Source organism: Orcinus orca, chromosome 1 (assembly GCF_937001465.1).
Source record: "Orcinus orca chromosome 1, mOrcOrc1.1, whole genome shotgun sequence".
Taxonomy (NCBI): Eukaryota; Metazoa; Chordata; class Mammalia; order Artiodactyla; family Delphinidae; genus Orcinus; species Orcinus orca.
The window spans coordinates 154316403-154344372 of NC_064559.1; the positions used below are offsets into that span (position 1 = coordinate 154316403).

The 27970-nt window shown below is 43.7% G+C and overlaps 1 protein-coding gene across 3 annotated transcripts in view; it reads left to right on the forward strand.

The window, feature by feature from the left end:
- GNG12 (G protein subunit gamma 12) overlaps nt 1–27970 on the forward strand; it is a 124095-nt gene that overhangs the window by 16360 nt on the left and 79765 nt on the right. Inside the window, exon 1 of one of the 3 annotated variants that reach the window (XM_049699494.1) lies at nt 2788–2855. The exons of the other annotated variants lie outside the window; for them this stretch is intronic. The gene's annotated coding sequence lies outside the window, so the exon portion shown is untranslated. Of the gene's footprint in view, nt 1–2787; nt 2856–27970 lie in introns of those variants that run through there. 3 annotated transcript variants of the gene reach the window in all.

Sequence of the window (27970 nt, forward strand, 5' to 3'; positions counted from 1 at the left end):
TTTGTGAAGAGTCTGGTTGTTATGGACTGAATGTTTATGTCCTCCCAAAATTCGTAGGTTGAAATCCTAATCCCCACAGTATGAGGATATTAGGAGGAGGGGCCTTTGGGTGGTAATTAGGTCATGAGTGTGGAGCCCTCATGAATAGGGTTACTGCACTTACAGAAGAAGCCCCAGGGAGCTGCCTTGCCCCTTCCGCCATATGGGGACACAGTGAGAGGATGGCCATCTGTGAACCTGGAAGTAGGCTCTCACCAGACACTGAATCTACCAGAAACTTGATCTTGGACTTCCAGCCTCCAGAACTGTAAGAAATAAATGTTTGTTGTTTAAGACACCCAGTGTATGGCATTTTTGTTATAGCAGCCTGAATGGACTAAAACACTGGGCAAACATTAGTTTCCACTTTGCAGATGGGGAAACTGAGACTCTAAAGTTTCTGTTACTTGCCTAAGGTCAGGGAGCTAGTGAAGGGCAGAGGTGAGATTAGAACCTTACGTCTCTTGTTTTCCTGTTTTGTGCTGCCTTGTCAAGTCCACCCTGTGAGCTGGGGGTATGTCTGGCTGCCGGCCAGACTCAGAAGCTCCTATCACCTGGTCCCACCTGTATCAGGATGGCTGAGTAGGCAGGAACCAGGCCTGGAGAGACCTCTAGACACACCCTCTCTCCCCACCCATCTCGCTCACTGCTGCCCCAATGGTATTTATGGGTCACACCGTTGGCAGTGAGCGTCCACCTAGAAACCTGGGGTGGAAGTGGGGGACAGAGGCAGCCTGTGGCAGGCAGGAGGCTGCTGGAGAATGGAGGAGAGAGGGAGGGCCTTGTCTAAGAGTGAGTGATTTGTAACAAGGCTACAGGGATGAGTCAAGGAGGAGGAGCCCAGTGAAGTCAAGAGGTTGGAGAGTTGGGAAAACTCTTGTAAGGCTATCCAAAGGCAGTGAAGCTTTCTTAGACTTCTTTTTCCCTCCAGAAACATCTTGATGCGTCTCCCTTCACACCCTCTATGAAAGGGACACCCTTTACGCTCTGCTGAGGAATATCTTCTGTGCTCTAATCACTTCGATTGGGTTGTAGTCTTTATTGTGGAGGCAGGGCAGGGTGGTGAATTCACAACGAGGACTCTGACCTCAAACTTTCTTGAGAAAAGTTTAAAATTTATGACTTCGTACATTTTTTTTTTATTCTTTCATTAGGAAAAAAAGGAAAAGAATTCACAAAGGGAATAGGATCTAGTGGCTCAGGTAGCCTGGAAAGCAGAAGAGCCCAGGGTCATGGTTTGCAGACTTGTCTGCATATTGGCATCAGCTGGAGAGTGATTTTTAACAATCAGAGAGGAGCCCTGGCTGCACCCAGACCTGTGAAGTCAGCCCCGCGGGCAGGGGACCCAAGGGTGGCCATTCCTGTAAAGCTCCCAGGTGGCCCCAAGTGCACAGTGAAGGGTTGGTAGGGGTGCCCCGAGGGTGGCCTTCTTGATGCCCGAGGTAAGGCTGGTTCTCTGCAGTGCGGATGATTGACGTGAGGAGAAGCCGTGACTTGGCTGTCAGTGAGTCTTACGGCCTCTGGCTCATTTCCTCATCTAACTATGGGGTCTGGGAGCAGCCTTGGCGATAAATCCTCTCTCCGCATCAGCTCGCAGAGCCCCTTCCTTGAAACATGCTGAGCTGTACCCTTGAGCTGTCTAATCCAGCTCTTCCCACTAATGAACAAATTATCGGTGTATCCTGTTAGGTGAAAACAGAAAGGAGCATCTTTGAAGGGACAGTGTCACCATTCCCATTTGGACACAGTCACCCACAGTGGAAGAGCACGGCACCTCTGGGTGCGAGAGGGCTCTCGGTCCAGGCCTCTCTCTCTGGCAAATCACACCACCCCATGGATAGTTTTCTGGAGAAAGGGAATCCGCTCAACTCATGTTACTCACGAGTCATGTTCAACGTGTGTTACTCATGGCCGGGTTCGTCACGTGGAGCCTAGGAACAATTTAGTGTTTTTGAGGAGCATATTGCAGGCTCTTGACTTTTGACTGGAAATGGCTTTAATGATCAACATTCGTTCTGTTTTATGTCCAGTAGCATATTTTATTTTTATCAGGGATTTAGTAAAGGAAAAATTGTGAGGGAAGGTGACCTGTAAAATTCACATTCACAGAAATGATTTGTGGGTTTGTTTCGCTGGATACAAATACAATTTCATTTTGAGAGAGAGGTTTTTTTGGATTGAATGTCCATTCCCCATAGATTTCCCCATTCCCCCTTGAGAGCTAGAAGCCTTCCGTATGGTAATGCTTTCCAGAAGCATCTGAAAGTGAGAGTCCCTCGGGAACTTTTATGGTCACGTGCCAAATTAAAATGAAAAATGGAATCTCAGGAGTGCTCCTTGGTTTTGAAACTAACTTCACTTTTTACAGCTTTGACAATGAGAAGGAGAGGGAAGTAACGTTCTTGTGTGCCTGCTTTTGACCAAGTGTTACAACCTTATAAAGGAGGTATAATTAGTTCACTTTACGGAAGAGGAAACTACAACTCAGAGAGGTTCAGTAATTTGTCCAAGGCTGCACAGCTCATGAGGAACAAAGCCAGAATTCAAACCTGTTTCTGTTAGACTATACCATGCTGATCTCTGGTACTAAAAAAAAAAAAAAGCAACAACAACAAAAAACGCACCTAACTCCTTAAGTGTTAATTTTCTAGTACCTTTCAGAGACTTTTCTTTTATCGTCCACAGAAGATTGTCCTGAGAAGCATATAAAACATAGAAGTGCATAAAAGCATTGTAAAACCTGAGGCTTAACAGAGTCCGCATGTATCGGAGGACAGAAAGTCCAGAGAAGAGAAAGTGGAACTGCTTCCTGGCAGGTACCATGTTTATAAAGAGCCCAGCAATCACTCATGTGAATTTGTTTTTAAACTGACTCATGACAGCTGCAAAGACTGGAATTATCAGTTCTCAGCTCAATTGTCTTTTTATTATCTGGGACTTGCCCTTGTTAAATATGGCGTCGTAATAGGTAGGAACAGCTTTGCTGATTGTTAATAGGCTTTTGGGTGACGGTTGCATTGAATGCGTGCGTTTTGGTTCTTTCACCAGAAAACAATGCTGAGGAAGTTTAGAGTAAATGTTGGAAAAGGACAGAATTAAAGTGTTGGCGTTCTCCAGAATTTCTAAACAGGAAAGGCTCAGGGCTGGCAGGCTACAAGGGGTATGAGGGGACAAATCTGGAAGTTGTGTTTGCTAAACAAGAACAATTTTTTTTTTTTTTACTTTGCATGTTTTTCTAATGTTTTCTAAAGATGTTTTAAAATTTATACTTTATAAAGTGAGACAGTGTTTACTGTCCATATTGAAAAAAGGGTTCCTGCAGTGGCAGAGAGGAGGAGCCTGACTGGCAGAGACTAATCCCAGCGCTGCCACTTGCTACTGTGTGACCTTAAACAAGTTACTTCACCTTTCAGTGCCTCAGTTTCCTCTCCTGGAAGATGGAGATGATATTGCACCTTCTTCCTGGGGTTGTTGTGAGGCGTAAGTAAGTGAACATATATAAAGTGCATAGAACTGTGCCTGACACTGAGTAAACTAGACGCCCAATAAACGTTTGCCATTGTTCTTTTAATTAATTGGAGTTTAATCTAATTGGAAGGTCTGATGGAGACAGTGGTAGGGAGGGGGATGTTAAAGTTCTTCCAGGCCAGCCTTTTGAGAATCCTGCCAGAATAGGTAATTCTGTTCAGCCCAATGATTTGAAGTCCATGTTTTTAATTCTCACAGTACTCCAAATTTGTATTTCTACAATATAGTATAGTGGGAAGATCATTAAGCTATTTATTTTTTAAACGTGTTGTAATTCCAGCTGTACTTTCAAAAAGTGTTAGATGCAACCTCTGTTGAAACTGTACAGTCAGTGGGGCAGAGCAACAGCCGGAAGCTGTCAGGACCTCTGTGCAAGAGACGTCATTGATGCAGGTGCTGGGCGGAAGGGCCCCAATCATCTGTTGCTCTGAGAAACCAATACCTCGCCACCAGCTCCCCCCAAGTCAGAGTGAACAATGTAGTTTTCATTCTGTGGTGCAATGAAATGTTTTCTGGAGAAATATGCTTTTTTCTGGCCCTAAACGCCAACAGATTTGCCATGTAGGTCCTTACGTGAGGAACACTGGAGATAGATTCCCGAGTATCTTCAGCAGTTATTCCTGGGGAACATTTGGAGAGACTGTTCTTGTGGCCATTTCTCCTGTTAACCCTTGAAGTAATTAGAAGGATGTTATTTAATTCTCATTCAGTGACTGTGCTTCTACAAGAAATAATTAAGTCCAGGTCCATTGTTCTCTTGCTCTAATTTGATACAGGTTCAGCCAGGAGGTCCTAGGGAAGAAGAGTGGGGAGAGTTAGGAGCCTACCATCGGGAGTTTTTGGTACAGAATTAAGGAAGGTTACAGTGGAAATGGGCCATGGTGATCGTGGAGCCCAACTCCTGCTTTTTACAAATGAGGAAACTGAGGGCCAGAGGTTGGCCTGAGTTTGTAGAACTAATTGGTGGCACCCCCTGGGACTCTTGGCTCCAGGTCCAGCTGCCTGGTCTCCCCAACTACACACCTGTCATAAGTGTGTCTTTAGAGCAACTCTGTGCAGTAGGACTTTCTGCAGGATGGAAATGTTCAGTCTGTCCAGGATGGTAGCCACCGGCCGCATGTGGTTCCTGAGCACTTGAAATGTAACTAGTGAAACCGAGTTGTATTTTTTTTGCTTTATTTCATTTTAATTAATTAAAATTCAAATGTTTATAGCTGCATATGGCTAGTGACAACCATTTTGGACAGTCCAGCCTTGGAGACATTGAGGAGGAGAAAAAGGCCTGTCCTTACCTCCTACCTTATTCTCACAGGGCGAGAGGCTCACCTTTCCGGTGGCTCAGGTGCACTTGGTCTTGTGCCAACCCCGGAGAGTCAGCCTTCGCCAGTCACCCCCTCTTTCTGGATGAAAGGTGGGTCCTCTGTGAAGTAGTGGCTTGGATTGTATCTCCCTCCAAAGTCTCATCGTGTGCAGACGTGGCTCTCCACTGATCAGCAGTGTGACCTTTGGAAGGGTACTTAGCCTACCTCTGCCTCAGTTTCCTCATCTGTCACCTGAAGTTAGCTGCTCCCTCATCTCAGTAATATCGGGAGAGTCTTAGAGTAGGAAGTCAGTGAGAAGAAATCCCTTTGAAAGCTTTCTTTTAAAAATGGTCTTTGGTGTCTGGAAATATTTTTGGCTTTGACACAAGTCGTGGGTGGGTTTTCTTTTCTCTAAGGTGCCGCAGGTGATGAACTTACTGTGTCGAGGTGATCCTCATGGCCAGAGTGGAGACAAATACCACGCAACCCCTATGAAATACAAGCTGGGAGACATTGTCCTGATGACAGATGACTGATTTGATCAGTGGGTGCTAGTTTTTCCTAATAATCTTGCTGAACGTGGCATTCCCTCATCTGTCTCTGCATAGTCAGCTGTTTCATCTGAGAAAACGAAGTGGATCCCCTCTCTTGGGAACTGTGGCTCCCCTCTCGGCTTCTCTTCCTTGTGCTCCTTTTCTCACGGCAGCCTACGTAAGCCCCGTGTGGAATATAATCGTCAGTAAACAGATAAAACCCTCTCAGGGCTCCTTAGTGATAGCCTCTCCATCAGTGGTTCTCAAACCTTGTTCCCAGGTGGTGATTCGCCACTGGCACGCCCACAGCTCACTGGCGGGCCTCGAGTCTCTTCAGAAGTGTGCCACCACATTTTGATCAAGGCATAAAATGTACTTGCGCTACCACGGGATAAGTAGGTCTTCTAGCCTGCTGTGAGTGGAGTAAAACTTGCTCTGAGTAGCAGGCAGTGAAACATGAAGCTGGGGCCAAAGAAAGACGGCTAGGTTGGTGATCGTGGGAAGTTTGCCCCCAAGCACATGAGACAGCCGGGTAGGGCCAGCAGTGCGGTCAGTGTTGGAGGGTGACTCTTGCGGGGGGGTGACCCAGGGCGAAGTGGCTTAGCTGCAGATGCCGTGGAAACCCCGGGAAGCATTATTTTACTGCAGCTGGGTGTGCCTTGTGATTATGGTTGAATGGTTTAGTGTCGTGTTGAGTCTTTTAATTCTTTCAGTGGTGCCACCCAAAATTGTAGCGTCTGTAACTAAGCCAGAGACCCCTGTTTCCCGCCCCTGAGGTCCCTCGGGATGGCTGCGGGGAATGAGGCAGGATCTTGTCGGAGCTCTCCCTACCCAGAACCTTCAGAGCTGTCTCAAATATTCATATTTGGGGTTTCCCTGGTGGCACAGTGGTTAAGAATCCGCCTGCCAGTGCAGGGGACATGGGTTCAAGCCCTGGTCTGGGAAGATCCCACATGCCACGGAGCAACTAAGCCTGTGTGCCACAACTACTGAGCCTGTGCTCTAGAGCCCGCAAGCCACAACTACGGAGCCCGTGTGCCACAGCTATTGAAGCCCGCATGCCTAGAGCCCGTGCTCCACAACGAGAGAAGCCACCACAATGAGAAGCCCACACACCGCAATGAAGAGTAGCCCCCGCTCGCCACAACTAGAGAAAACCCACACACAGCAACGAAGACCCAATGCAGTCAAAAATTAATACAAAATTAATACATAAAAATAAATAAATTTTTTAAAATATTCATATTTCACAAATCAACCTGCTGAAGAACCTTTTGTAGAAGGGATTCCTCGGCTTATTTTTTTTTAAGTTGAAAACCAGTACTGTAGAGCAGTGTTTCTCAAATTTTAGCACCAGAGTCACCTGGAGGACTTGTTAAAACACGTAGTACTGTGAGTCAGTGCGTCTGCATTGAAAATTGCATTTCTAACCAGTTGCCAGTTGGTGCTGATGCTGCTGGTCCAGGGACCACACTTTGAAAACTGAACCACTGGTTGATTGTAGAGAACTTACGTAATCATAATAACTACCTCTTCTGTGTCAGGTACTGTGTTACATGTGATAAATTCAGTCCCATTTGAAGCTAAGAACCTTATACGACTATCCCCATTTTACAAAGGTGAAAACCAAGGCATTGCAAACTGAAGTTTCAATCACTTACCCATCATTAAATTGCTGGGCATCAGAGAGCTGGAATTTGAACGGAGGTCTGGGTAATGCCAGACCCCTTCCCCATCTAGGATGTCACGTGCCTTTCTTGTAGACCACTTGTTCCCAACCTGTGGTCCAAGATGGGGATGGGGTTTGCAGATCCAGTCTGCATGGCCCGCAGACTGAATGTCTCACATATTGGATGTCTGTTGTACACATGCATTTTTGTGATAAAGGCACTGTGAAGTCATATTAAGTGTCTCAGCTGGACACAGTTAACGTGGAGCGAGCATTTTCTCACACAATGGGCCCTGGAACGACAGCTACTATTACTAATGGCCTGGGAAGTTGTTTTGTTTCTTGTTTCTGATGGCAAGAAGTCATCTAGAAAAGATTGGGAATTATTTCACTAAAGCAAGGTGTCCTTTTCTAAATCTGGGCCTTGAGGAAAGAGGAGGGAGACATAATATGAACAGATTCTCATTCGAGAAGATTGCTGCAGAGAGTAATGCAGTGGTGTGGATTGATTCCGCCAGGGACTCGTGCAGTCTGCCCTCAGCTGCCGGCCCCGGTGAGGACAGGATTTGTCCACTCCTTCTGTCCCCCAGGCCCTGCCCCATCACCTCCCCCAGCCCTGAACCCGCTTTCTGCGCTTCCTTCCTCCCGCCCTGCTCTGCTGCCGGAGGCTGTCACGTCCAGTCACCTGGATTCCTTCCCCGTCAATTGTCTCCTCTCCCAATTGCGTTTTCGCTTCTCCGCTGTCTCATATCAAATAACATTTTTTTGGTACACTCACCATGTAGCAGACACTTCTTCCCCTCTCCGCACATATGTGTCCAGTCCTGCCAGCTCTGCTATAGTTACAATGTGTCCAACCTGGGCTACGGACTAAACTTGCATCATTTACCACTGACCACTCATGGGTCCTTGGATAAGCTACCTACATTCTCTAAGCATCTTTAAAAAGGGAACATAACTTCAGAAGGCTGTTGTGAAGATAAAAGTAAAACACTACAGGTACAGTACTTCCTGCAGGGCCTGACGTGTTTAAGTACTCTGTGGTTATAGATCAAGAGGCTTACCCTCTTGATCTATCTTGAAGGGAAGGAGCAAAAGGGCATTATCACTGCAGTTTCCTCCACCGTTCCCTTCTGCCTTCAGTCCTTACAGGGTGCTCTCCTCTCACCCCTTTCACTGAATCACCTTCTAGATCAGTGCTTCCCAACCTTTTTTCATTATCACCCCATAGCAGAAAGAGTAAAATAAGTTTAAGTTCATTGGTTTAATTAAATTAAATGTTAAGGAACACACATTTTATTATGTAGGGTTGAGGTTTAGAGGGCCACAAACCATTGTCATATTAAGAATTTTTTACTCCCCCCCAAGAGCCAGTTTGCACCCACATTGGGGAGGGGGAGTGAGCAATACCCCTTCTGATGAGAGTGCATGCTTTAGATCCCTAATAGTCTTCTACTTGTGAAACCCACTAGCTTCCTCTGGACCTGCCATTCTTGGTCTCTCCCCACACCTCTGGCCTGTGGTATCCCGTCCTCTGCCTGCGGCTCCTCTAATGGGACCTTCTCTATCTGTTTTCCTGGCCCACTCAGCCAACTGAGTGGGACTGAGCATCTGAGACTTCCAGGACAGGGTCACATCTCAGGGAAGAGACACACCTCTTTCTACTACAGCAGAAGAGTGGTGGGCAGAAGGAACAAGGTCCAGCAAACCTAGGAAACGAGCCAGGAGAGGCAAGTGTGTGGTGGGGCTCAGAGGACACAGCAGCAGGGCGGAGAGAGGCAGGACTAACCCAGGGGGTGATGACGGAACCAGAGCTTCAAAAGTACCACTCTGAACACTGCTCTCCGTAATTGTTTTGTTTTTAATATTACATATGTAATATTAACATATGACCTTAAAAATCACAAGTACCACTCTTCGAGAAACTATGCTTCTGGGGAAGAGCAGTGAATGCCTTTCAGACAGTGAGGACAGTGTATGAGAAGTCTGGTGTTGTGAACGCGTCAAATGTCAGGTTTGACGGAGCGGGAGTGGCGGGCTGGAGATGGGAGAGCCTAAATGTGCCTTGCAGACAAGGGTTGGGAGCTGATGTGTGTTTTAAAGCACGTGCTTCCTTTTTGTGTCTCTGATCCGGTTTTCTCCTTTTTCCCCTTTGCCCTCATTTACCGAGCCGCATGTCCCATAGACATTAATCGATCCTTTACTCTGCCCTTCCCTGACTGTCTGCATCTTTCTTGGAAGTCTGGCCCTTCGGCATCCACAGAGCCAGCCTCCTTGGCACCTCCACTTGGATGCCCTGTGGTACCTGCCTATCAGCTCATTCTTATGGTCCCCCAGGCTTGAAACCGTAGAATGATCTTCTTTCTTATTCTCTCTTATTATTGTCTTAAGAAACCACAAGCAGGGCTTAATAGATTCTCTCTCCCTCTGGCACTGCCCACGTTCACTTGGGCATTCAACAGATACTTCCTTCTCCTCCCTGTTTTTTCTTCCCCTTCCTTTCCTCGCCCCACCCCCCGCCTTTTTCCCCTTCTTCCTTCTTTTCCTGCACCCACCCTCCCTCCCTCTCACCCTTCCTTCTTTTTTTTTTTTTTTTTTTTTGTAGCTAATACGGAGCCAAGAACTGTGGTGTTGCTTTGTGTGCTTCTTTTTCATTTAACACTCAAGATCACTCTGTGAAATTATATATTATTATTGGGTTGGCCAAAAAGTGCGTTTCGAACATGTCATGGAAAAACTCGAAGGAACTTTTTGGCCAACCCAACATTATTCCATTCTGCAGATAAGGAAGGTAAGGATCAAACAGGAAGAGTAACTTTCCAAATTCACACAGTTAAGTGTCAGAATTAGGTCATGCTTTTCACGTAGACCACTGAAAGAATCCTAATGTGTCTCTCCTCCTGTCCCTCTCCACTCCAAGCCTTCCCAGATCCCGCTGGGCTTGATCCTCTACAGCACAAATGTGATCATGTAAATCCTTTACTAAAAATCCCTCAGTTCATAAACCACTAGTACTGACATCCAAGCTCCCCATAGCAGCACGGCCCTGGTTTTTATCACTTTGAAGGCCTCAGGGTATGGCGAGAACAACGTGGAGTTTGGTGCCAGAAGACCTGGGTTCAGTCCTGGAGTCACCACTTTCCAGATGTGTGATCCTGAGCAGACAGTTCATTTCCCTGAGCCTCATTTGTTTATTTATTCAGTGAATATGTATTGTGTGCCTTTGATGTGCTGGTCACTGTGTGGGTTTTGAGTATTATTAGTGAAGAAAACATACATGGTTTCTGCCTTCAGAGAGCTTCCAGACTGACCTCAGTTTCCTCATCAGAACAAGGACGATGATGACACTTAATCTCACTGGGCTGTTGTGGGAGTTGACAGACATGATGGGCGTGAACATGCTTTGCTACATGGGAGGTGCTGGTCATCTGAAGTTCTATTTTCTTCTGCTTCTGTTCCAGGAAGGTTCCCTGCACATTTCTAGCTCTGAATCTTTGTTTGTACTCCTCCCAACCTTTAAACCTCCTATGTGGTCTTGATTGCCCAACTGAAAAGGTATCTTATCCAGTAAACCTTTCTAGAACCTCCCTGCTTAATATGAAGTTTTATTCATTCATTGATGGATTCAAGAATATTTAATCAAACACTTTTTAGAACGGTGTTTTCCAAGGTGGTCCATAGACCCTGAGGGGCTCAAGAATCTTTCAGGGAGTCCACAAGATCAGATTTCTTTTTGTAGTATTAAGATGATATTTGACTTTTTTTATTGTATTGACTTTGAAATAATGCTGCAAAAGCAGTGGAGGCTAAGACTCCTTGTGCCTAATTATTAATCAAGACAGTGGCACCAAACTGTATTAGAACCCATATTCCTCACCACTACACACCCACAATAAAGAAACAAAGCAAAATGCCATTTTCACTGAAGAATGTCCTCGAAGCAATACAAATTATTATGTTTATTAAGTCTCAACACTTGAATGCATATCTTTTTAAGATTCTGTGTGACACAGAAGGGAAAATAAAGCTCTTCTGCTAAAACTAAAGTGTGATGATTGTCTCAAGAGAAAACACTTGTGCAATTATTTGAGTTACAAGCTGAACTAGCCGCTTGTTTGAAAGAATGTCTGACAAACTATGGCTATCTAGACTTGAGTATTTGGCAGATGTTTTCTCAAAAAAAGAACAAAGTCAGCTTGTCACTTGAAGAAAAATGACTGGCAGTATTTGTTGCCAGTGATAAAATTCTAGCTTTCAAGAGAAAATTAGGATTTTTGGAAAACTTGTGTCTGCCCCCATGAGCTTGACAACTTCTCAAACATACTTTTAAGAAAGTATACTTAACGACTTCCCAAATGAGATCTGTGGTAATGTTAACGAGTATTTTTTCTTGGTATTGTGTGATGAAATGTGTCAAGATATGGAAAACCTGCATAACTCAGTAAACTGATGTTTTTCAAAGTCCAGTGTGTGATGTTACAAGCCCTGTATAAAGATCTATTCAAATGCAAGATGGACTAAGCAATTTTAATACAGCAGAACATGAAAAGTTCATTGAAAGGGTTTCGGCTAACCTTTAAGAAATCATCACTTGTGTAAGTCTTGGTGTAGTCAAAAGCATCCACCATTACCTGAAAAGGCTGTCCATCTATATCCACGTGAGGCCAGACTTTCTTCATATACTACAACCAATACAACATATCACAACAGATTGGGCTTAAAGGCAGAAATGAGAATCCAACTGTCTTCTATTAGATTTGCACAGACATGACATTAAAGAGATTTACAAAAAGGTAAAACAGCTCTACACTTCTCACTATATCTTCTTTTATTTTGGAAAACATAGTTATTTTTCATAAAGTACTGTTTTTGTTAGGATCTAATGGATTTATCATTGTTATATTTTTAGTCCATTAATAAATATTTTCAAAATTTCCGTTTTAATTTCCAGTAGTGTATGTGTGTGTGTGTGTGTATGTGTATCGATAGAGTAAGACAAATAAACAAAAGCCCTTTGGTTTTTTATTTATTTTTGGCTGCGTTGGGTCTTCGTTGCTGCATGTGGCATTTCTCTAGTTGTGGTGAGCAGGGGCTACTCTTCATTGCGGTGCGTGGGCTTCTCATTGCGGTGGCTTCTATTGTTGCAGAGCACGGGCTCTAGGCACGCGGGCTTCAGTAGTTGTGGTGCACAGGCTCAGTAGTTGTGGCACACGGGCTTAGTAGTTGTGGCTCACTCAAAAGCCCTTTGTGATCCTCAGTTTTGAAGACTGTAAAGGGATCCTGAAACCAAACAGTTTCGAGAGCTGCTGAATTAGAACAGTTCTAGTCGCTGGCATACATCAGTGAAAACTTAAATCCCTCCTACAATGAAATTTATCCATGAATATCACTGTGGTTCTGGGTTTTCTGGCACGATCTAACTAGGTACAAAATCACTTCAAATAGGCATGAAATGATTAAAGACTAGTATACGGTGCTCTGTCATCCATACCATGCCTGGAATGCATGTTAATATAAGTACATTAGAGATGTGAAGAAAAGCAGTTCACCCGAGACTAATAAATGTGTCTGCCATGCCTACAGCTCCTTCTAAAAATTCCAGTTTCGGCTGAGGGAAGCAGCCCGGACTATTAGTTAAAAATGGGTGGCCATGTTTCTAACTAGTATGACTTCTTCTCCCCCAGCCCTTCTTCCTTATTAGCCTCAGATGATTGGGTCAGGAAGAGGCCCTGATCGTAAGGCAGCCAGTCTAACAAGCATTCTGGTCTGCTGTGAAAATGTCAGCCCAGTTTAAAGGCACCATGTGCCCAATTGGGTTCTTTATAAGAATTTGTGAATGAAAGACACATAGGACTGGGAGAGTTGGCAGTTGGTACTCTAACCTGTGGCTGGGAAGACAGTCACAGAAGCCACATCACAAGCTCTGAGTCAGCAGAAACTGTGAAGAAGCAGAAGCAGAGAGGAGACCTAAGGTGCATGGCAGGAGCAATCCAAGCAGAGGAAAAAAAGGCTGAGTCATCAGTCTGGGGGATCCCATAATCGCTGCCGTCAATGGGAGACCAGGGAATTCAGTCCCCAAAGCTGCCCTGGCTCCTCTCAATTCTTGAACTGCTTTTTTTTTTTGGTCTCAGGGAGGCCTGTCACCATGGTCCTTATTGTTTTGTATATCTTTACAGTAAACCTCTAATATGTGAGGTCACCGGAGGGAGTCTGTTCCTTTCCGCAGCAGAGCTTAACGTATACGCAGTTGATTGGAAGTCAGTCGGAGTGGTGGGGTAGGGGAGACGCCTTAGAGGAAATGGCATCAGCAGGGCCTGACGGGACTTGAGTGGACAGAGGGCATTCCGGGCTGGGGCACCAGCATGACCGAGAGGCATGTGTGAAGAGAGGAAGAGGATGGCAGGGGAGGTCCCCAAAGTAGAGTAAGGAAGGGATTGGTTGGTTAGTTCAAGCTGGTTAGCTCAAGTGGCCTCATGCAGACAGCACTGGAAAGCACCAGAGGAGGGCAGACTGAGGCAGAAGGTGAGAGGGACCTCCTGTAGGTTCTTGAACAGAGGACTAAAAATGGAAGTGGGGGAAGATTAGACTGGCCTGGTGACTGGGGAAGGGTCTGAGGAGAGAGCATTTGAGTCAGGGACCCTGGTGTCGGTGCCATTGCGGTAACCCTATAGTGTCCGTGGACGTGCTGGTCGCCTCAGCCCTGCTTTCAATAGAACTTGAAGAGCCTGGCCTGTCTGGTCACCCGGGAAAGGTCTTGGTTCTGAGGGACTGGTTTTCTTGTTCAAAAGCCTTGTGGCCACGTGAGGAATATCCCAGAGACAGCACCCACGTTGACTGGAACGGGGCTGATCCTCCTCTTTTCCACCTCCCACCCCATTTTCTAGGTAAGAACTTCTTCGGGAAAAGTATGAAAAGTTTAATGGGGAATCATTTGAATACAGTCAGTTGGAGATTTTCCAAAAGGCAGAACGGTGACAGCAAGGGGTCCTTGGCCCGAAGCCGCCTACTCCCGGTTGGGCTCCTTGAGATTTCAGGCGTGAAATGTTAACGTTTTATTTTTGTGTTATGTATACTTGAGTTGTTGTTGTTGTTTTCACAGTCAATTTAATTTATGGTTTTGCGCTGCCTGACTCAACTGTGCTTATGAATTTAAGCGCTCAGCAAGCGGCAGGACTACCTTCCTCTATCTACGTGCTCCTCTTGTATGCGGTGACATCGTAGGAGAGCATTTCATCCTTCCAGTGAGGTTGAAAGGGTAGGGGGTCCCTGCCTTTCAAGGGCCTGTATTTTAATGGAAGGACAAGCTGGAGATGAGTAGAAAAAGAATCTTAGAGATGATTCTGGTGAGCATGACTTTTTGTGTTTTGCCAGTTAGTTTTTAACTCACAAAAGTGTGATATTCCAGGCTTCCCTGGTGGCGCAGTGGTTGAGAGTCCGCCTGCTGATGCAGGGCACACGGGTTCATGCCCCGGTCTGGGAAGATCCCACATGCCGCGGAGCGGCTGGGCCCGTGAGCCATGGCCGCTGAGCCTGCGTGTCTGGAGCCTGTACTCCACAACTGGAGAGGCCACAACAGTGAGAGGCCCGCATACCACACACACACACAAAAAGTGTGATATTCCAAGTTAGAATGAGCTGGCTTTTGAGTTGGGGTGAGCTGAGGCAGGAAGCTAACTATTTCATTTTATTAACCTTAGCAAAATGTTAGCTACTAAGCAATTGACTTCTCTGCATCCCATCTATAAAAAGTTGATAATTATAATACCTCCTTCTTAGTGTGGACATAAGAGTTAAATGAACTAAAGTGTAATTCAACTAGTAAACAGGTATTTATTGAGTATCTGCTATATGTCATATACTCTGTTCTTGGGGTTATAGTAGAAACCAAGATTGAATTCAAATGGGGCTCACAGGAAAGTGCTTACAAGTGTGCCTGGTACATACTAAAATGTTCAGTAAATGGTACCCATTATTATTACTGTTATTGAGGGAAGTGTACCCAAGTTCAGAAATTCTTGAACAAGCCAGAGTTAGCCAGAGGAAAGGTACAGCAATCCAGGCCTCAAGCAGAAAGCATCCTGAGTGTGCCAGTCTCAGCAAAGAAGGGCTGTCCCTGCAAAGAAAAGGCTGGGTTATCTGAATGTACAGTTTGGAAAGAGTCATGTATTATGCTTTTCACACACATACACACAGAACATTGTCATGTGGCCTTCAGGCACCGAGAACAATGAATATGTTTAAACTGGCAAATAAATGGGTGTCTTTTATCACTAGGGCATTCATTTTCATGATAGGAACCCAGAAGGCATGTTTTTCAAAATTGGTCACGTGTTAAATTGTGAACATGCATTTTGTAAGAATTCTGTAATATGGATCTTAAGAAGGGCTGTGGAGATAAAATAGAAGAGCCAATTGTGAGTGGTTTTATTAAATTCTGAATCTTCCTTGGACGCGTAAGTCCTCACATTCTAGTGCCAGTTTTCCCAACGTGCGTATTTTTGCATAGTTGGGTCAGTATGTACTTCTTCTTTGTTGGTCTACTTTTGCATCTAACCTTGGTTGATGTCGCCCTTTTCTTGTGTCCTTACACTCCACCTCTTTCTCCTTGGGATGGCAGTAAAATGATCTCCTCTACTGATAAGTAGCCGTGGGTTTACTTTTGTATCCAAACACTAGACATTTGGGTTGTTGCCAGCGTTCCACAGGGAGGAACATACTTGCTATAAACAGTGTGCAGATTGCTTAGTCAACGACTTATTATGTGCCTTCTGGAATGGCACTCTCTGGCAAGGTCTTGGAAGTGATATCAGCTCATTAAACTAAGAGTCCTAAGAACTGGCACTCAGGAATTCCTGAGACAGCATGGCTTATTTTTCTTTATATAATTAGGAGATATGTAGGGAGGACCTGTCATGTGCAATGGAGTACCAGGCGCTGGTAAGCAAGGTAGAAAAGGTCTCCAGCTGATGGTGCATACAGTGGCCAACAGATGCAAGATGAGTGCTGTGGAAGCAGGCGTCATCATGGTGACATTGCCATCCTGTAAGCACAGTGTCAGACTTCAAGGCGAAAAGTGGATATTTGGTCTGGGTGGGTCTAGATACAGTATACAGTGTAACTACGTGAGATTAACTGCAGATGGTGGGGTGAGAGACAATCAAAATTGTAGAATATTAAAAAGCAATACAATGTTTTATTTCTAAATTGGGCTAACAAAGTGATGGCTAGGTTCGAAGCTGCATGGTAGAGTGAAAAGCACAAGACCTGTGAATTCAGACAGTCTCGGATTTGACTCTGAACTCTGCCACTTGTAGACTTGTGGTTTTGGGGAAAACATTTAAAGCTGCTGAAACTCAAATGTCCTTATCTCTAAAATGGGTATAGTATTTTCTGTCTTTTGGCATTGTTTATATTTCCAGTGCCTAGTGCAGCGCCCAGCACTGGATAGAGGCTCAGCAGTTGGTTGTTGGCAGAAAAAAAGAAAGGATGGATGGATGGATGGATGGATGGATGGAGGGAGGGAGCCATTACTCTGGATTGATAAAAACTGAGAGCCTCTGTGCTAAATAATATAGGTACATTCATAACAAGTCATATTTGCCCTGTTGGCTTGAGGTTTGCCAAGCAAATTTTCTCACTTCTAAGTTAGTGGGGACCAAATTTAGAAGCCATAAACCTCTCTTATGTCATCTCATGTATATCGAGGCTGTAAGTAACAGAAAAGAAAACATGACTAATTGTGGCCCTGACAAGTAGGGGGTTATTTTCCACATATTCAGAAAGTGTAGACGAGGTAGTTACTTCTGCCATTTGCCTCTAAAGAGCTGTGCTCTTTTCATTCATTGGATCTGCCTTCTTTGCTGTGTTGTTTTTGAAATTCAGACTTGCTTTCTCATGGTCACCGATGGTGATCACAGTTCTGTGCTTTACTACCAGTTTCAAAGTTGAGAACCAAGGAGGCACCTGGCACATGTCTCATGTCTTCCGTGAGGAGGCAAAATCCTTTCCCAGCAGACTCACAACATGTCCCCTCGGGCCTTACTGGGTGGACAGAGCACACAGCCTCCCTTAGGCCAAGGCTCCCACTTTTCCTGAGCTCACAGCATCTCCACCCAAACAAACTGGGGTTCTGTTAGCAGGGAAATGTTGAGGGCTACGTTCATTTTCACGTAAGTGAACTGGTTAAAAAAAAAAAAAAAAGTTCAAGTTTAATGGAGATGATTTGCTTGTAAAACTGTGTTATCTGCGCCAGGAGATTCAGGATTTGCAAGCCCCCAGCTGGGGTGTAATGATTCTGCTGGTTCTAAGCTGGGTAGAAATGTTTTTGTCTCTTGGTTGTGTGTGTGAGGGTTTTTGTTTTGTTTTGTTTTGTTCTCTTCTTCCTTTTTGAGTGGCAGACGCAAAGAGGGGTAAAAGAGTTAAACTAGGAAAGTATTTTCTGGAGTTAGTGCTAGGCCTCTGAAATGCTGCAACCCTGACTTTTGCCAGAAGCCCTGTGCTGAAACTGGCCAAAAAGACTGTTAACAAAATACTTCCCAACCAAGCTAAGTGAAGAGAAGAAAATATAAAACAGTATTGGGGCGGGGAGGGGGGCAGATATTCTGAAAGGAGGGTTGTACAAGTGAAGCTTTGCAGGAGAGTGTAGGAATTTGAGGGTTGTACGCTAGTGTGTGGTTTACATTGGCTCTGCCCAGGTTCAGTGCTCAGAGAGCAGAGGAAGAAAGGAAACCACTTGCCTAGCCTGGGAAGGATGTAAAGACTACAGTGGGATTAAGTCCAGAGTTAAATTGCACACACACACACACATTCTAGGAATCCAGATTTGTGGTTTAAAAAATATATATATCAAAGTGTTTTTGTGGGAGCTTTTGACTCAGATGACAAAATGCTTAAGAATCAGTATCGGCCATTTTCCTCTTTGGAGAAGCCACCCAACCACTTCCATTCCTAAACAAATATTCCTAAACAAATAGGATTTCATGTCGCAGACATCAAAACTTTTAAGATTTAAAGAAGTACTCACACATGTCAATAAAAGTTCACCAAAGCTTGCGTTTCATTTATTGCATTTCATTTATTGAGGAGGTAAAGGGGCAGAACTGATACTGATCAATGCTTTCTATTTATCTTATCTCTACTCTTAGAATTTGACCGTATCCTTGAACTGTGCTATTTCTCAAATGACTGGAGATTAATAATATCCTGTTTTTATACAAGAATTTAAAAGTCTCACATACAAAAGCTCCAGACAGATGATGCTTTAAGAAGAGGAGAAAAGACACAGTAGATAAATGCCAGTTGACTAGACTCTGAAGCTGAGGTTTGCTAAGAGGCCAGCGAAAGGAGAGAAAGGTGGAATTCAGAGAGAGATACTGGTCTCTGTGAGGTTGCATTCAAGGCCACGCTGGGAAAATGCCAGAGGGCTGGGAGAATGGCCGTCCCCTCAGAGCTAACACTGAGCACTTGGTGCCTCATCATAACTGGGGCTCATTCCTGAAGGAAACACTGTTCTTCTGAAAAGCACCCATATTGAAGAAGCAACCGGAAAACCCAGATGTATAGGAGATGCCTGGCAAGAAGGCTCTGTGCCTCCTCCTTCCCTCTGTCTCTTCCAAAGAGTTTTCTTAATATTCCACAGTATTTCCTGTGGCCGCTGGACCCAAGCTGACTGGAAGCATACAGCAAAAGTAGTTTAGCCAACCACTTGGCACTAAAATCCGAGCCAGCCGTATTCAGAATTAACTGAAAGAGACACTGCCACTGCCATAAATAAGGCAGACAGTTGCTTTATGAGTTGAATTCTCTGAGCATTTTTTGAAGGCAATAAAGCATTAAGGCTTTAGTAAGAGGCAAGAGACTGTAAAACATGTCAGATGCTTAGTAAAAACTCAGGGGGGGACCACACCATTGACCCTCAAGGGGATGGGACGCCCTAGCCCACCCCCTGGTGCGGTGTTTCAGAGAGGGCAGACATATCAGAATCAAAAGTGCGTGTGTGTGCAGGGGGGTCGTTGAAAAATGATGTCTTATGATTCATTTGGGAAAAGGGGAAATATTTATTTTCATAACACATCCGAAAATCAAGTTCAACAAAATACTTCTGGTTAGTTGACAATATGCATTTATTCAGTAACAAAAAAAAAGATTATTTTATTGAATGCCTCGTCTGTGTCAGGCGTCGCCTCGGGCACTGGGGTACAGCAGAGAACAAACAACGTCCTTTTCTCGCGGGGTTTACAGGGGTAATAATTCAGTAGAATAGAAAAGAGAGTGTTAAGTACTATGAAGAAAAGCAAAGCGGAGTAAGTGAAGAGAGAGCAGGGCCTCTCTGAGGAGATTACACTTGTCAGAGACCCAGAGGAAGTGAGGCCGTAGAGTGTGCAGGCCTGCGGTGTCTGTGAGAAGAAGTCCAGCAGCGGGAAGGATCAGTGTCATGGCGTATCTGAGGAGACGGGGAGGTCGGTGTGGCCAGATAGAGTGACCCGGGCTGGTTCCTGTAGAGCCAGGTAGGCAAAGGGTGGGTGCGCTAAGCCTGCTGGGAAGCCATTGGAGGGTTTTGAGCGAAGAATGAGGTCATCTGAGAGCACGAGTGCCTCCTGCAGATGGGGAGCAAGAGGGAAGCCCAGAGATAAGCATGGAGGCTGTTGATGTCCTCCAGGTGACAGATGCTGCCAGTTTGGACAAGGAAGCGGGGAGGGGAGGAATGCGGAGATGTGATAGAATTGGGGAGATGTTTTGGAGGTGGGGCTGACAGAGTGTGCTGACACATTGACTGGATGTAGAGTAGGTAAAAATGGAGCCAAAGATGACTGAGGATTTTGCCTTGAACAAGGGGCATGAATGGTGGTGTCCCACTTTTAGCCCTAGGAACCCCAGGGGAGGAGCCGTGTGAGGAGATTATTAATTTGGCTGTGGCCATTGTTACAAGTTTCAGATGCCTAATAAGGCATCACTGGGGAGATGTTAAGTCAGATAAAAGACTGGGAATGGAGATGTAGATTTAGGGAAGAGGAGAGGGGGTGAGAATGCGTGTGGTAGTTTCCCAAAACAACTGAGGAAGGGCACATCAAAATCTGGTTGGGGAAGGGAAGGGGAAGGCTTTATGGTTATCAGAAATGAGTGTGAGTTTTAAAAGGTTAAGAAAGACTGTCTTACATCGTCAGTATCCACAGCTCTTCCTAGAATTAAGGGAGACATATTCATAGGAACAAAAGCCAGCTTTGCCAATAGAAGATAAATAGGAACTGAATTTCTGAATTAGCTGTTCTGTTACTCTTTCGCTAGGCCACTGTGAACATCTTAGGTATAGATAATTAGATATAAACATGTACATCTGTCTAAAAACATGTACAGATTGTTTTTTTTAATTTATTGGAAGCCTGGGGTATGTTAAGAACTCATTCTTGTGGGAAGGAAAACAAATACCTGGAAGTTTAAAGTACAGCCTGTGCTGTCAGAAGACCTAATAGTCAAGTTGTCCATGCAGATACATGAACAAATGAGAAGCATGAGGGTCCAAGGAGAAGGCTGGGCGTGGAAATGACTAGCTTCACAGTTAATGCCCTGGGCTGCCTTTAAAATCCTCCCAGTGGTATGGGGAATGACAGATTTTTTTTTTTTTTCTTGGCTCTGGGTGGTGGTTGTTGGTTTTTTGTTTGTTTGTTCTGTTTTTTCCTGGTGCAGTGGGTATATATTTGTATATTTCCCTAAGGAAGGGTCAGCAGGTTGTGTCATTCAGAATGTATGTAAAACGGGAAACTCCCTGAGAATATCTGGAGGGGGTGCAAACTAATGTTAGAATAGAGGCAGCAAAGGTGGCTTTACCCAGGAAGCAAGTGCAAGTGGTAGGTTTAAGTACAGGAAGGTTGTACCGATTTTCTTAGGCGCTATCTTCTCGTTGAATTGTGGCATTAAGTGGCTATATTGAACATAGTTGGATTTGTTTGTGTGTTTGTTTGTATAAGCTGTTCACCTCTTTCTTGATGATACAGGAAAAAGATGGACAATCCTTAGAAGATTCTGCATGCGCAGCCTTGTTTGGGTAGCTGCAGTGAAAGACTCTACTGAACCATCCAGGAGAGTCCAAGTCCCGAAACCAGGGTGATATATTTCATAGCATGTGCTCTAAGTGCCTGTAAACATGTGGGACTTGGAGGGAGCCACTTGAGGACTACTATTCATTGCCTTCTGCCTCTGAGTCCAAGGCCTGCAGAAGTATGTTCATCCACAGCAGCGGTCTGGCAGAGTGAAAATAAAACCTCTCTCTTGTTTTTCTGACTCAGGCTCAGGGCAGTGCCCTTTGCTGCATCCTGCCCTCATTATGCTGCCTGACTCTGTGCAGCGGACATAACCTGAATATTTCTGTGATGAATCTCTCTGTCTCAGTGTCTGACGGAAAGTGTGTCATGGAAAGGAGTGATACGATTAGAGAGCTAAGCCTCGTGGACAAAATGATTATTTTCAACATAAAAGCAGAATCTCAGTTACCCAGAATGCTCCCATAAAACTGGACTTTTTAGAGGGAAACATAGTTCTAATATATATTCCTGGTGATAAATGCTACTAAATTTTACTCTTTTTTTTTTTTAAGTTTTCTGAGGCTAATAAAATTCAACCCTATTGAATAGTTTTTTTCCAAACATGATTGGATCTTAAAAATACTTTTTTCCTTGAAAACTAATCAGAAATGTGTTGGAGATCATTGTCTGTTGCCAGAAAAAGAGTCTAAGGTCATATCTTCATCCATTCCTGCTTCAGGAGTTCTCACAAAGAGCACTGAGCCTGGCTAACATTAGCTGAGCTTTGGGGGGTGGGAGGCGGGAGCAGGGGTGCCTTTGAATCAGGATTTAACGGTGGGCCCTTGGCTTTTACCACTTTGAAGTCTTTCTGCGTCTTCTGCTGACTGCAGGCCACAGGGGCTGTCTTACTTATTACCCTGTTGCAAGGAAAAGAGTGCCCTTGAAGAGCTTACATTCCCTTTTATCAGACAAGAACCATGTGCCGCAGCTGCCCGAGTCAACAGCACTGTAGCAAAAGCTCAAGGACTGCCATCATCTCATCCACAAGCCCTGGTAATTTTCTCTTCTGTGGTTCTCCATGGCCCAATTTTTTTTACCGTCAGTCATTCTATAAAGATTTATCAGCTACCCTCTGCCTGTCAAGTATTGCCATAGAGTAATATCCTATTGGGCCTGTAGTTATTGGAAACTGTGTTACTATTTTTGTCTTCTCAACTTTCTTAACTCTCTATTGACCAGTAGGAATGTAAGCCATTGCAATGGATATGGTCCCTAGTTAACAAAGATATGAAAATATGTTTACTACTCTGGATAGGTAAGTAGATTCACTTATTTAAGGATGATTTTCAGTGTTAAATTTGAAAGGTATTTGGTTAATTCTCAGTTAACAGCAAGAAGCACAGAAATTAAATTCAGACCCTCTTTTGGCTGATTACTGTTTTCAGTAAGCGTTCGGTGAGTGATTCCCTTCAGCGTGACAGCTAGTGATCACTAGGCCCTAAGCTAGTCTTTGTGCTTTGCAAATATAATTCAGCACGAATTATTGCAAATGATATAGGACCCCCAGACAAGCCCCCAAGGTACCCAGGAGGGTCCTGAAGCTCAAAAGGTCTAGGTTAGCTTCCAGGGAGTTGGATCACACTTAACTTTGCACTGGTTCTAATATAAAAACCTAGGGCATACGAACTCTGAGTAGGTGACCATCCATCTTGGTTTGTATGGCACTGAGGGGATTCCTGGGACGTGAGACTTTCAGTGTTAAAACTGGAATGTCCTAGCCATACCAAGATGAGTTGGTTTCTCTAGTCAGAAGAAGAGTCAGTTAACAGAAAGGAATATCAATAAATACTGTCTTCTAAAACCAGCAACTTATCTGTAGGATGGGGATGATTCTCTCTTCTGCATGGGGTTGTGATAAGGCCTACTCACTACTCCTCTCTGGGATAGGAGTAGGGGTTGGGTAGCTGGCTATGTGTTTTTCCTTGGAATTGGGGACAAGCATCATCTCTGACGGGCAGTCTCTCTCCTTGCCCTCCTCTAGAGGCCTTTTGCCTAAGAAGGCATTGGCTGTTCCCTCGGGGTGAGACAGTGCCAGCTCTTTCTGACGTGAGGATGCTAGAGATCCAGGGTTCTTTCTATTGTCTTTATGTTTCTCACTGTGGTTACCCCCTTTGGGTTTTACCTGCTACTGCCTCTTAGGTAATAAGGCTTCTCGCTGATTTGAAACTCTTTACTCATTTTTTTTTTTAAATATATGAAGTCCTTAAGTATTTCAATTTACCACATCACTTGGCATGTAGAGTTGGGTTGAGAAATGCTCAAAGGTTTTTCAGATTTTTTTCTCATTTTTTTTAAAAAAGTTATTGAAATATAGTTGATTTACAGTGTTTCAGGTGTACAGCAAAGTGATTCAGTTATACATATATATAAATATATATATTCTTTTCTTACATTCTCTTTCATTATAGGTTTTTACGTGACATTGAGTATAGTTCCCTGTGCTATACAGTAGGTCCTTGTTGGTTATCTATTTTATATATACTAATGTGTATATTTTAATCCAATTCGAAAAGATACATGCACCCCAATGTTCACTGAAACTCTTTACTTTTAAAATTGCAGCCCCGAGCACACACAGGTACTCGCTTCCTCTCCAGCATTTTGTACAAGGTGTGTCATCTGCCTCACTCATGCCTCCCTCCTTTCATCTTCTGGCTAACCCTGGTCACTCTTCACACTTTAGCTTGGATGCCACTTCTCCCTGGAAGCCTTCCATGATCATCCCAGACTGGTATTGGTGCCTCTCCTCTGTGCTCTCAGAGCTCCTCATACTTAGCACGATAGACTATGTGCCTCTGGAGCTGTAATTGCCTGATCAGTTGTCCGTACGACTCACTGTAGGCTCCTTGCAGAGAGGGACTGTGTTTTGTTCTCTGTTATACCCCCAGAACCTTCCACATTGCCAGGAACATAAAAGGTATAGAGAGGCTTATAAGGATCAGGATAGTGGAAGAGCCGCCAAGGAGCAGACCATCTTCATGTACAATTGGCTTTGGCTTTGCGGTGGCCCTGACTATCCTTGCAGTCCTGCTTGGGAGACATAAGCCACTCTAGATCTTTCTCAGAAGAGCTCCAGCCTCTTCATCCAGGGACCGCCATCTAATTTAGTTAGGTCTTCGTTTGCCCTGTAAGACACTGAGCACATTATGAAAACACACGTGCAGTAAGCCACCCACCTGCCCAGCACTGCATAAATATCAGTGGGGAGACATGGGACCCAAGAATATATGTAGGGTGAGAGCCTTCAATTTCATGTTTATTTGTATATACATGACATAAAGATATCTCTACTCTCTCAAGTTTTAATAAAATGTGAAATCTTCCCCTCAGTTCTGAAGATGTGATGATTTGCAGGCTATACTGTATTAAATTGTGAATTTTGGATGTTTCGTTTCATAATGTGATCCAGATTATTTTTCTTTCTCCCTAGTGGACATTAATCGTTTCCTGTGAGTTTTCCTGATATTAGGAAACAGATGTTCCATATTTTTATCTGAGTTTTTTCCAGATGCTGAACCAGGACTTGTGTGTGTGTGTGTGTGTGTGTGTGTGTGTGTGTGGTGTGTATGAGTGTGTGTACGTGTACACAGTGAAGTTTTGAGGAATGAGTTATATCAGAATTTGCAAGTAAAACCATAACAGATATATCTACAGAATTGTACAGATGTGTCCAAGGCTGGAAATGCTTTTGGACCTTCTGGTTAATGTAGTGTAGTATTGTTTAGCTAATGCAGACTGCTGGCTTAAGACTGCATTAGAACTGTCCCATGATAGTGTGCTTGCCAAAATAACGAGTGGTGTAGCAAAAAGCACACAGTTCATGCAACCTATGATATTTTAACCGAACTGGAATTGCTTTTACCATTGTCTCCCAGCTGTATAAAATTCTTCCCCCATCTCCCCATAAAACACTGACTGAGTGCCACCTGTGTGCTGAGCAGGGTGCTAGGCTCTCTGGGAGATACAAACACAAATAATATATGGACCCTTGGGACCTTATCATCCAGTAGAAGAGCTGAAACGCATTCTGAAGCATCTGTAGTGACAGGTAGAAGGTGGTAAAGGTCGTAGCAATTCAAGGAGAGGAGTGGTTTCATGGAGCCAAAGAGGAAGGGAATATTTGGGGGAAGAAGTGGTACTTGAGCTAGGTTAAAAAAAATAGTATAAAACAACACTTGCTTTAGGTCTAAGTTATTTAACTTATTGTAACTACGTAAGAACTGTGTAAGGGTGGTCCGTTATGTAAGCCATGGTTTTGGTGGATTTGCTAAAATCATACTAACATTTCTTGAGTGCTTCCAGTGCAGCAGGCACAGGGCCCTGATGCTCCATATAAAGGATTTTTAATCAGAAACAATGTGGAATTGGTGCTTTGTATAATAATCTGTTTTGCACAAAATGCATCTCTTCATTTTACCTTGTGACCTTCCTTTCACGAGGAGGCCTTGGGTTCAGAGAGCAAAGGACTGAGGCCAGTCTTGGCCAACTCCAGGATTCGGGGACCCTCTGCAAGTCACCTGGCCTGTCTGGGTCTCACTTTTCTCCTCTGTAAGGTGGGGATTGTCATTCTCCCCAGCTCACTCACAGGGTAGCTGGGAAAATCAAAGTGGGTGTAAATGGAGGGTGAAAAGCAGTCAAAAGCCAAACATTTTGGCATGAAGCCATGTCATAGCTCATGAGGTTTATACAAAATACGGCTGTTGCTTATTATTAAAACACTGTATAAATGAAAAGATGGTTATCTTTAAATTGCCAAATATCAGTAATATATTTGTAGCAAATACATATACTCTTGATTATCATGCACTATAAAGAACTCATGCAAATTCAAAAGAAAAATATCAAGACCCTGCTACGCGAATAAGCAAAGAATATAGACTTATTGTTTCTCAAGGTAACAAACCATTAATAAACAGGAAAAAATGTCCATCCTCACTAATAATCTTAGAAATACACATTAAAGAAGCATTAGGAATACCATGTTATGTATAAGATGTCAAGGTCTCAGAAATTCTCCATTATTTTGTTGGTGGTATTATCATACATTAATTAAAAAGCCCCTTTAAAAGCAAAACCTACTAATTCTACTGTTAGGAATTTAGGGAAGCTAGGGAAATAAGTTAAAGGGATGAAAAACGCTGAAGCATGAAGGTTTCCAATGTAATCTTATTTATAGTAATAAAAACTGGCAGTAATTTAAATATCCAGCATTAGGGGAGAGATTTAGGTCCCTTAAACAGTCATTATGAATGTGTGTAGAAACACACAAAAAATATTTGAAATTGAAAGTAAAATGGAAAAAGAAAATAACAGCATCATATATAGGGTTTTTTCCTGATGGCTCTATCCTAGTGTCCTCCCTTTTTTTAATCCTTAGAGCAACAATGTGCAAAAGTCATATTAGTCCTACCTTACATGTCAGAAAATTGAGGCTTAGGGGTAAATTGTCCCAGGACTTGCAGGTCATTAGCTGAGGACCCAGCATCAAACCTAGATCTGTCCAACTCCAAAGCCTTTGCTACCAATAGCATATAAACTATGGCCATAGTCATATGACACATGTCTATCGAGGGTAACAGAAAAAAATAAATAGTAGCACTAGTATGGTGGGAATATGGGTCATTCCAAAGAATGCTATCCTTTTAAAACTGCCATTGGGGGAAACAAACCAACAAAAAACTGTCATTGCCCTTTCAATAGAAAAGGAGAAACAAAATATGTGGAGTGTAATATTTCACAATTAACTGTTCAATCTGACTTCTTTATATTCTCTTAAAGTTTGGCAAACTAGGAATATATGTGTATTTTTAAAGATTTCTCACTGGCATTGACATTATGAGGATACTTTCTCTCCATCTTATCCACAAATTAGTTGAGGACATATACCACCAAGCTCCTCAATTAAAAACAAATTTTAAGTCACTAGAAGCTCTCTGAAGATTAAGAACAGTGACCAGGTGGAAGAGTTTCTCCCAGTGAACAGCCCAGACCAGCTCTTTTGACCGGGACATAGTCTCAAGGTGGGGAAAATGGTGTGGCACCATTTGGCTAAAATAGGCCAGTTCACCAGCTCCAGGCGTGCCCTTCCCAGGGACAGAAGCCTTGCACAATAAAGGAAAATGTCACCATTTTGGTGACTGTTTACTGTCTTTTACCTTTGGGGATCAACACTTGATTCTTGATGCTTTAACCCATATGGCATTACTTTATCAAGTCAGTAGCCCTGCCAACGTGTCAAAACACACGACTTTCTGTGGTGGATCAAGGCACAGGGCATATTTCTTTTGCTCTGTCTTGCCTTTATGGAACATGTGCCTTTTATGCCTCCTGTAGGATCCTTTATATGTTTCAAAGCCCTTTTATATCTGTTTTGCCATTTGAGATAACATCATGTCAGTATTTGCAAGTGAAAACATAATAGACCTGACCAGAGAGAACAGTGGAGCCATCTGGAGAGCTGGAAACATTCTCCAACATACTTCTCAATATAATCCATTCCAGATCACTCCCAGTTTTGTAGTTGGGGAAATTGAGGCACATAGAAGTTTAGTGATTTTGCTGGAAATCACTGACAGTGAAGACAGCTGGAAGCCAGGCTTATAAATCTAGTGTTCACTCTCCTCCAGTGCCTGTATTATGTTATTTTCTAGAGAGTTAAAATGAGACTAGGAACAAATATGTTCAGACAGATCATAATCCAATTGCCATTCAAAGCTAAATTAGGTCTCCGAGGACTATCATTTTGTATTTTATAATTGCAATAAGCTTTATAATAATGAAAGGAGTCTAGCAGGTTATCATGTTCATTCTAGACAAGTCCTG